Below are 8,404 nucleotides of genomic sequence, written 5' to 3'. Positions count from 1 at the left end.
TACGTGAGCACTCCCCTATAACAGTATGTCTACAAGAAAGCAAGCTCGATGCTAATACTCCTTGTCCTCGAGAGTATGTTAGCTATAGGACACCATATGATCAACGAGCAGGGAGCCATGGGGGAAGTCTTATATACATTCGTCGAGATGTTCCCCAAATATCTTTGTCTATCTGTACCCCTCTGCAGGCAGTGGCTGTACAGATTGATATAGGGAGAAAATACACAATCTGTTCTCTTTACTTGCCTCCAAATGATAACATCTCATATGATAATATAGTAGAGGTGATTAAACAACTCCCACAACCCTTTCTCTTACTAGGAGACCTTAATAGTAGACATCCTTTATGGGGTGATGTTTTAGCAAATGCAAGGGGTAATATTATATCGTCAATTTTGGAGAATGAAGATGTCGGACTCCTCAATACAGGAGAGCCCACACATTTTCATGTACAGACAGGTACCTTGTCCTGCATTGACCTATCAGTTGCAAGCTCTAACTGTCTTCTCGATTTTAATTGGAGAACATTAGATGATTGGCATACTAGTGATCATGCACCAATCATTATAAACACCAACAATGGTCCACCTTTACAAAGATCACCTCGATGGAATCTTGATAAGGCGGACTGGAATAGATTTCGGGAGTTAAGTGAAATTGAAGGAAATGCAGAACAGTTTGAAAGTGTTGATGATGCCATAGACTTACTTAATGGAACTCTTCACACAGCAGGAATGAATTCCATTCCCAAAACAACTGGGATATTCAGACGACGACCAGTCCCCTGGTGGTCGTCAGAACTAACTGCCCTGCACAGAGCCACAAGAAAGTCTTTAACTCGATTGCGCATGCACCGTAATGAGGAGAATTTAGTCATATACAAGAAATGTAGAGCACAGTTCCGCCGTGCCATGAAAGAAGCTAGGCGCCAGTCTTGGATATCCTTTGTTTCCTCCATTAACAGTAGAACACCAACATCATCTGTGTGGAGGAAAGTAAAAAAGATAGCAGGAAAATTCACCCCAAACCCACCACCAGTGTTAAAGATAAATGGCCAGTATATGACTGGAGCAACCGAAGTTAGCAATGCCCTGGCTGACCATTTCTCAAATGTATCGTGCAAGTGTCAAGCAGCTCCTGGTCACCAGTATAGGAGCAATGAAGAAAAGAAAGTTTTAAACTTCGCAACAAGAAAGCAAGAGTCATACAATTCTCCTTTTACTGAAAGAGAATTTGATTCTGCTCTTGCTACTTGTAACGATACAGCCCCTGGACCCGATGGAATTCCATATGCAATGATTAAACATGTACCTTTTAATACAAAGTTATTTATTTTAAGCATTTTTAATAGAATATGGCATGATCATAGTTATCCAAGTGTTTGGGAACTAGCCATTATTTTAGCCTTTTTAAAACCCGGTAAGGACAAGTTTTTAGCAGCAAACTACCGACCTATTGCATTGACATCTTGTTTATGTAAAATCATGGAGAAGATGGTCAATGCAAGACTGATTTGGTACCTTGAAAAGAAGAATATTTTATCACCCATTCAATGTGGATTCAGGAAAATGCACTCAACGACTGATGTGCTGATACAACTTGAGTCCTCCATTTGTGAAGCCTTTGCTTCCAAACAGCACCATGTGACAGTTTTTTTTTGATCTTGAAAAGGCATATGATACCACATGGAGATACGGTATACTTAAAAGAATCCATGAGTGCGGATTGAGAGGCGAGCTACCACTATTCATCCAGTCATTTCTTTCACATAGAGTTTTCCAAGTGAGAGTTGGGGAAGCTCTATCACAGAGTAAATGCCAGGAAGAAGGAGTTCCTCAGGGGAGTGTGCTGAGTGTAACCCTTTTTGCACTAGCAATTAATGGGATATCTTCAGTCATTCCCCGGGATGTTCTTGCAACATTATTTGTGGATGATCTCTCCATATCATTTGCTGGAGCCAGAATGGCAATGGTTGAGAGAAAAATCCAACTCTCTATTGATAAAATTATCCATTGGGCCGATATGAATGGATTTAAGTTCTCAACAAGTAAAACTACAATTGTCCATTTCTGTCGTATACGGGGAGTACATCCAGACCCGGATATATACATCAAAGGTCAACGGATCCCATGTGCAAGTGAAGCAAAATTTTTAGGGTTGATATTTGATTGTAGGCTTACATGGGTTTCTCACTTAAAAACATTAAAAGCTAAATGTGTTGAAGCTATGAATCTTTTAAGTCTTGTCCCATACATCATGGGGGGCAGACCGCAATACAATTTTAAAATTATACAAGGCCTTGATATTTTCCAAAATTAGTTATGGATGCGAAATATACTCCTCAGCAACCCCAAGCCGGTTAAAAATACTAGATTCAATACATCATGCTAGCATTAGATTGTCCACAGGAGCCTTTAGAACCTCCCCTATCACAAGTCTCCTTGTTGATGCTGGGGAGTTGCCTCTGGACCTTTACCGAATGTCCTCTATTATTCGGTATTGGTTTAGATTGCAAAGACTCCCCAATTCTTCAGCCTTTCAAACTGCAAGCCTTGTAAGGCACTCAACCTACTTTGAGTTGCACCCAAAATCTCCTCAACCTTTTGGGTTTCGGGTTAACCAATTATTAAACAATCTGGATATAATTAGAAATAAGGTGCTTCCATTCAAGATATCATCAACGCCTCCATGGAAATTACCTGACATATCTTTTTGTAGATACTTTATTGGAGTTAAGAAGAATTTGACTGACTTAGAATCCAGGTCTCTTTTTATGGAACATGTTGAAGAACATAGAGGATCGACTTTTATATATACTGATGGCTCCAAATCTGATGCTGGCGTTGGATTTGGAGTACATAGTAATGATTTTAATTGTAGAGGTGCACTTCCTCTAACAGCTTCCATATTTACTGCCGAACTGTATGGCATATTAACCGCTATTGAGAAAATAGCTTTGGAAAAGGAGGGTAATTTTACAATTTTTAGTGATGCAAGGAGTGTTCTTCAAGCTTTAGAAGTTTTTAATTCTAGTAACCCTCTAGTTTTAAAGATTTTAGAATGGCTTTTTATTATTGGACGGAAAGGTATAACTGTTCGATTTTGTTGGGTTCCAGCACATGTAGGTGTGTCTGGGAATGAGAAGGCAGATTTGCTGGCGAAGAATGCGGCATCCGAGTTGCTACCAAGGAGGTATCCCATTCCATGTAACGATTTCCCACCTTACATCAAGAAATTGGTATGTGATAAATGGCAACAGCCCAGTGATAGTCAAGATGGCAATAAAATGAGGGAAGTAACAAATATCATATCACCTTGGAGGTATAACATGATTCCCCGAAAATGGGAGACGACTCTTTGTCGTCTCCGTATTGGTCACACACGGTTGACACACGAGTTTCTGCTGAAGGGCCAACACCAACCGTATTGCGAGGACTGCTTAGTACCTTTAACAGTGAGGCATTTGTTGACCGAATGCCCTAATTTTACTAACTTAAGAAATAGATATCTGTTTGAGGCTCGAGGTGAGGATGGCAGGTTTATCCTTGCCAAGATTCTTGGACATGATGTGTCTTACTATGCGAGCGGAATTTTTAGATTTATTTCAGAAGCAGGTCTTCTGAAAACTATTTAACTATTGTAATGACTTCTTAATTTTTATGGTTTTAATCGAATTTGCTTTTAATTTTCATATACAGTAAATGGTATCGGCGTCAATGACCTTAGATGTCAGGATGCCAGAAAACTTTCAATCAATCAATTAACGCACCACCGCTCGCCAACGCGCCATCCCTTGCCGACGCGCCATCGCTTGCCAACGCACCTTCACTCGCCTACGGACCATCGCTCGCCAAGACGCGCCATCGCTCGCCAAGACGCGCCATCGCTCATCAACGCGCCATCGCCCGCCTACACGCCATCGGTCTCCCGACCGCCTGCCCACGTGCCTGCGCGCATGCGCTCCAATGTTCGTCCGCGGGCGAACCAACGGTGTTCCGTCGCGCGGACCGACGGTGTTCCGTCGCGCGGACCGACGGTGTTCCGTCGCGCGGACCGACGGTGTTCCGTCGCGCGAACGTTGGCTCGATTTCTGCAGTATCCTTTGCTCGCCTACGGGTCATCGCTCGCCTGTGAACTTTCGGATTCCGCCCACCAGCTCTCGCCCTTCCTTCCACGCTCGCCCTCCTTCTGCGCTCCCTCGCGCACTTTCGTCTGCGCCTCTGCGCATCCGCGCATGGCCGCTTCTACGTTCGGCCACACGCGAACCATTGATTATCATCGCGCGAGCGCCAGGGCGATTGCAATCATGATTCCCGTTGGGGTTTCGCAACATGGCCAGCCTGGCGAGTCTTTTGGAGCGTATTTCCAGAACACGGTCTTCACCCCTTAAACGCAGAGCATGGCACATGCAAGAGCAGGAAGAATCTTCAGGGAGGTCTGAGCAACATTCTTCTTTCCAGAACCTGGATTAGCCCTTCCTCGTCATTTCCTGGAAGGGTCTTGCCAGGGAGCTTTCCGTTCGAGATTTCTCCGTCGGGCAAGGGGTGACTAGTTTAGCCCTTCCTCTTCTCCATCTTGTGGAAGGGGCTTACCAGGTCCTTTCCCTCCTCGGTTGCGACCCGAGGTTTTGTACAAGGAAGCTCCAGGAAGATCATAGGTACTTTCCTCCTCTCGGGCTCAAGCACCTTGGCGTTTCGTCGCCAAGTTTCAAACTTGCGGGCAAGCTCGATGTTGGACCATCTAGACGCAGTGACCGAGGGCTTCCTCTCGGGTGTCTCATCCGTGGATGTCCATAAGCTCAGACACTCTTCCATCCTTGGGAAGAGCTTGTTTGTGCCCAAGGACAGAGACATGGACAGCGGTTGTGCGGATGAAATCGACTTCCGTTTTCACTCCTCCAAGGCGCTTTCTTCCAGACCCTGCAGGCCTCCAGCGCCTCCTCTTTCAGCCTTTTGGAGGTCTGGTCAACTCCGGTAGGCTTGGGTTTGACCTTCTTCATCGCCGGGACAAGCTTCCGGGTCCTTACCATGAGTGAGGGATCATGGTAATTTGCTAGGAGCCTTCTCTACTTCTGCCTCAACATCTGGAGTATCTAGCCATGATATTGAGTCAACGGCCTTACCACGTTGAAAACACCGCTTCTCGTCCAATCAGCGAAGGTAAGCAACGTTGGGTCTGGTCAGTACTTGGATGGGTGACCGCCTGAGGACGCCAGATGCTGTTGCCGCCTCCTCCGAGCCTTCCCTTTAGTTGACTGTGGCAAGGCTGAGGAGAGTTGCAGTTCCTGTTCTTAGTCAAGCAGAGCTTTCAGCCCTATCTTGGAACGTTTCCTGGGTCTCTTTTTCCTCATTGACCCGTCTAAAGTCCCGAACGGTCGCCTCAGGATAAGTTCCCTGTGGGGCGGCCCAAGTTCCGGTGGTATCAAAGCAACGATTAACCGGACTTTCTGGCCCCTATGGGACCACCAGAACGTTTAGACCTGCAATGGGTGTTGACCTATGGAACCTCTTGATGGGAGTGGATATTCTCGTCCTTTCCCCACATTTTGATGCTGTTCTTGGACTCGTCAAAGAAAAGGGAGGGGGGGGGGGGGGACATGTTCCGGTTCAGGCCTATGGTTAGGACCTGAAGGGTACCTCTCCATCATTCAGGCAGGCTTAGGGGCCTTAGTCTGGCACCTCTACAGATCCTACAGTTCCTGCCGAGTCGCTCCGTGCGCGACGACTTCGTGGTACTGGCGTATTCCAACCAGCAAGGGACGCATTTTCATACCTTCGCATCTTGCAGTAGAGATACTGAGATGATCCGAGGTCCTCTCAATACCACTATCGGCTCGCTCATTCCGGGCAGAGGAATGTTCTCTCTGACTATCTGAGCAGAGCCTCGCAGACAGAGGGTACCTGGGGGTCTTTGGCCTTTAGTAACCAGCAAGCCCTGGCCTGGGGGACCTGATCGCGACAGCCTGGAACTTCAAGCTTCCGCTGTTCTTCCCCCCAGTCTCAGACCCCAAGACTCTTTGGCAAGTTGCTTTCCGGTGATGGTGGGACAATATCGACGCCTGCGTCTTCCCACCATTGTTGTCTGTTGAGAATGGGTCTCAACAAGACCAGGTTGTCTGTCAACCTTTCGATGGCCCTGAGAGCTCGACTGTGACTATACTCGGAACGGTTCCGGACCCTCTGCTTCCCCTGACGGAACTCCCGGGAGAGCTTCTCCCACGGCACAGGCTACTCAAACAACCACACTACAACTTCTTTCACGAGCCGTGGCATCGGTTCGGCCACACGCGAACCATTGATTATCATCGCGCGAGCGCCAGGGCGATTGCAATCACGATTCCCGTCGGGGTTTCGCAACATGGCCAGCCTGGCGAGTCTTTTGGAGCGTATTTCCAGAACACGGTCTTCACCCCTTAAACGCAGAGCATGGCACATGCAAGAGCAGGAAGAATCTTCAGGGAGGTCTGAGCAACATTCTTCTTTCCAGAACCTGGATTAGCCCTTCCTCGTCATTTCCTGGAAGGGTCTTGCCAGGGAGCTTTCCGTTCGAGATTTCTCCATCGGGCAAGGGGTGACTAGTTTAGCCCTTCCTCTTCTCCATCTTGTGGAAGGGGCTTACCAGGTCCTTTCCCTCCTCGGTTGCGACCCGAGGTTTTGTACAAGGAAGCTCCAGAAAGATCATAGGTACTTTCCTCCTCTCGGGCTCAAGCACCTTGGCGTTTCGTCGCCAAGTTTCAAACTTGCTGGCAAGCTCGATGTTGGACCATCTAGACGCAGTGACCGAGGGCTTCCTCTCGGGTGTCTCATCCGTGGATGTCCACAAGCTCAGACACTCTTCCATCCTTGGGAAGAGCTTGTTTGTGCCCAAGGACAGAGACATGGACAGCGGTTGTGCGGATGAAATCAACTTCCGTTTTCACTCCTCCAAGGCGCTTTCTTCCAGACCCTGCAGGCCTCCAGCGCCTCCTCTTTCAGCCTCGTCGGCCTAAGTTATCGAACCGGCTACGGCAGCTAAGACAAGGTGTCCAATAGCAGTCCCCTCTTGTCAGGGACAGGTAGCACGGGAGGCTCTCCCGGGGGGGCATAATCCTAGAGGGAGCGGCAGAGTTCACAAACTCTAGCATTGGCACCCCCCCCTCCCCTTGCAGGTCTCACGCTGGGAGGTTGCCTAAGGTTACTCATCCGGATAACAGCTTCCCGATGCCGATTCCTGCACGATCTCTGTGATCAGCCAAGGATATCGCGCCTCGCTCTTACCATCTCTCCGTCTCTGTCAGCGAATTCAGTGTCACTGAACCTCTATGCCATGGGGTCGGCAAGAGTTTTGCCCGTTTGGGCAGAATGATCCATGCCTTAGGAGAAGGTCCTCCACTGGGTCGTCGATGGCTTCACCCCTTGGCTTCTTCAGTCGATCCTTTCTCTTAGGAGAGCATCTGAGACTGGAATTCCGTGGTCGACCTCTCAGCTCTGTTCAAGTTTGTCGAACAAACTTCGTCCAGCGTGGAACAGCAGAATCGATCAGACTGGTAACGAGGCGGCAGAACTCCTTAGGCCCTGGATTGGAAGGACGGGTACTTCCAGTTTCCATTCCATCCATCTTCCAGGAAGCTCTTGGAATTCAGCCTAGACTTAAGATGCAGTGTGGCGATCCCGGCGCGGCATCGCAGGTTTTTCCCCAGAGAACTCTCCCTGCTTTCCTCATGGCCGCTCAGGAGCAGGCTTCCGCCTCCTTCGCCTTTTGGAGGTCTGGTCAACTCCGGTAGGCTTGGGTTTGACCTTCTTCATCGCCGGGACAAGCTTCCGGGTCCTTACCATGAGTGAGGGATCATGGTAATTTGCTAGGAGCCTTCTCTACTTCTGCCTCAACATCTGGAGTATCTAGCCATGATATTGAGTCAACGGCCTTACCACATTGGAAACACCGCTTCTCGTCCAATCAGCGAAGGTAAGCAACGTTGGGTCTGGTCAGTACTTGGATGGGTGACCGCCTGAGGACGCCAGATGCTGTTGCCGCCTCCTCCGAGCCTTCCCTTTAGTTGACTGTGGCAAGGCTGAGGAGAGTTGCAGTTCCTGTTCTCAGTCAAGCAGAGCTTTCAGCCCTATCTTGGAACGTTTCCTGGGTCTCTTTTTCCTCATTGACCCGTCTAAAGTCCCGAACGGTCGCCTCAGGATAAGTTCCCTGTGGGGCGGCCCAAGTTCCGGTGGTATCAAAGCAACGATTAACCGGACTTTCTGGCCCCTATGGGACCACCAGAACGTTTAGACCTGCAATGGGTGTTGACCTATGGAACCTCTTGATGGGAGTGGATATTCTCGTCCTTTCCCCACATTTTGATGCTGTTCTTGGACTCGTCAAAGAAAAGGGAGGGGGGGGGGGAGACATGTTCCGGTTCAGGCCTATGGTT

General features: G+C 48.4%; 2 pseudogenes; both read left to right on the top strand.

The window, feature by feature from the left end:
- Nucleotides 1–5,108: 5,108 nt before the first annotated feature.
- LOC137651373 (5S ribosomal RNA) lies at nucleotides 5,109–5,227 on the top strand (annotated as a pseudogene).
- A 2,666-nt stretch (nucleotides 5,228–7,893) lies between these two features.
- Nucleotides 7,894–8,012, top strand: LOC137651374 (5S ribosomal RNA; annotated as a pseudogene).
- Nucleotides 8,013–8,404: the final 392 nt, after the last annotated feature.

Source organism: Palaemon carinicauda, chromosome 12 (genome assembly GCF_036898095.1).
Source record: "Palaemon carinicauda isolate YSFRI2023 chromosome 12, ASM3689809v2, whole genome shotgun sequence".
Taxonomy (NCBI): domain Eukaryota; kingdom Metazoa; phylum Arthropoda; class Malacostraca; order Decapoda; family Palaemonidae; genus Palaemon; species Palaemon carinicauda.
The sequence above is the reverse complement of the archived record's forward strand: the minus strand, read 5'-3'. Positions and strand labels throughout refer to the sequence as shown.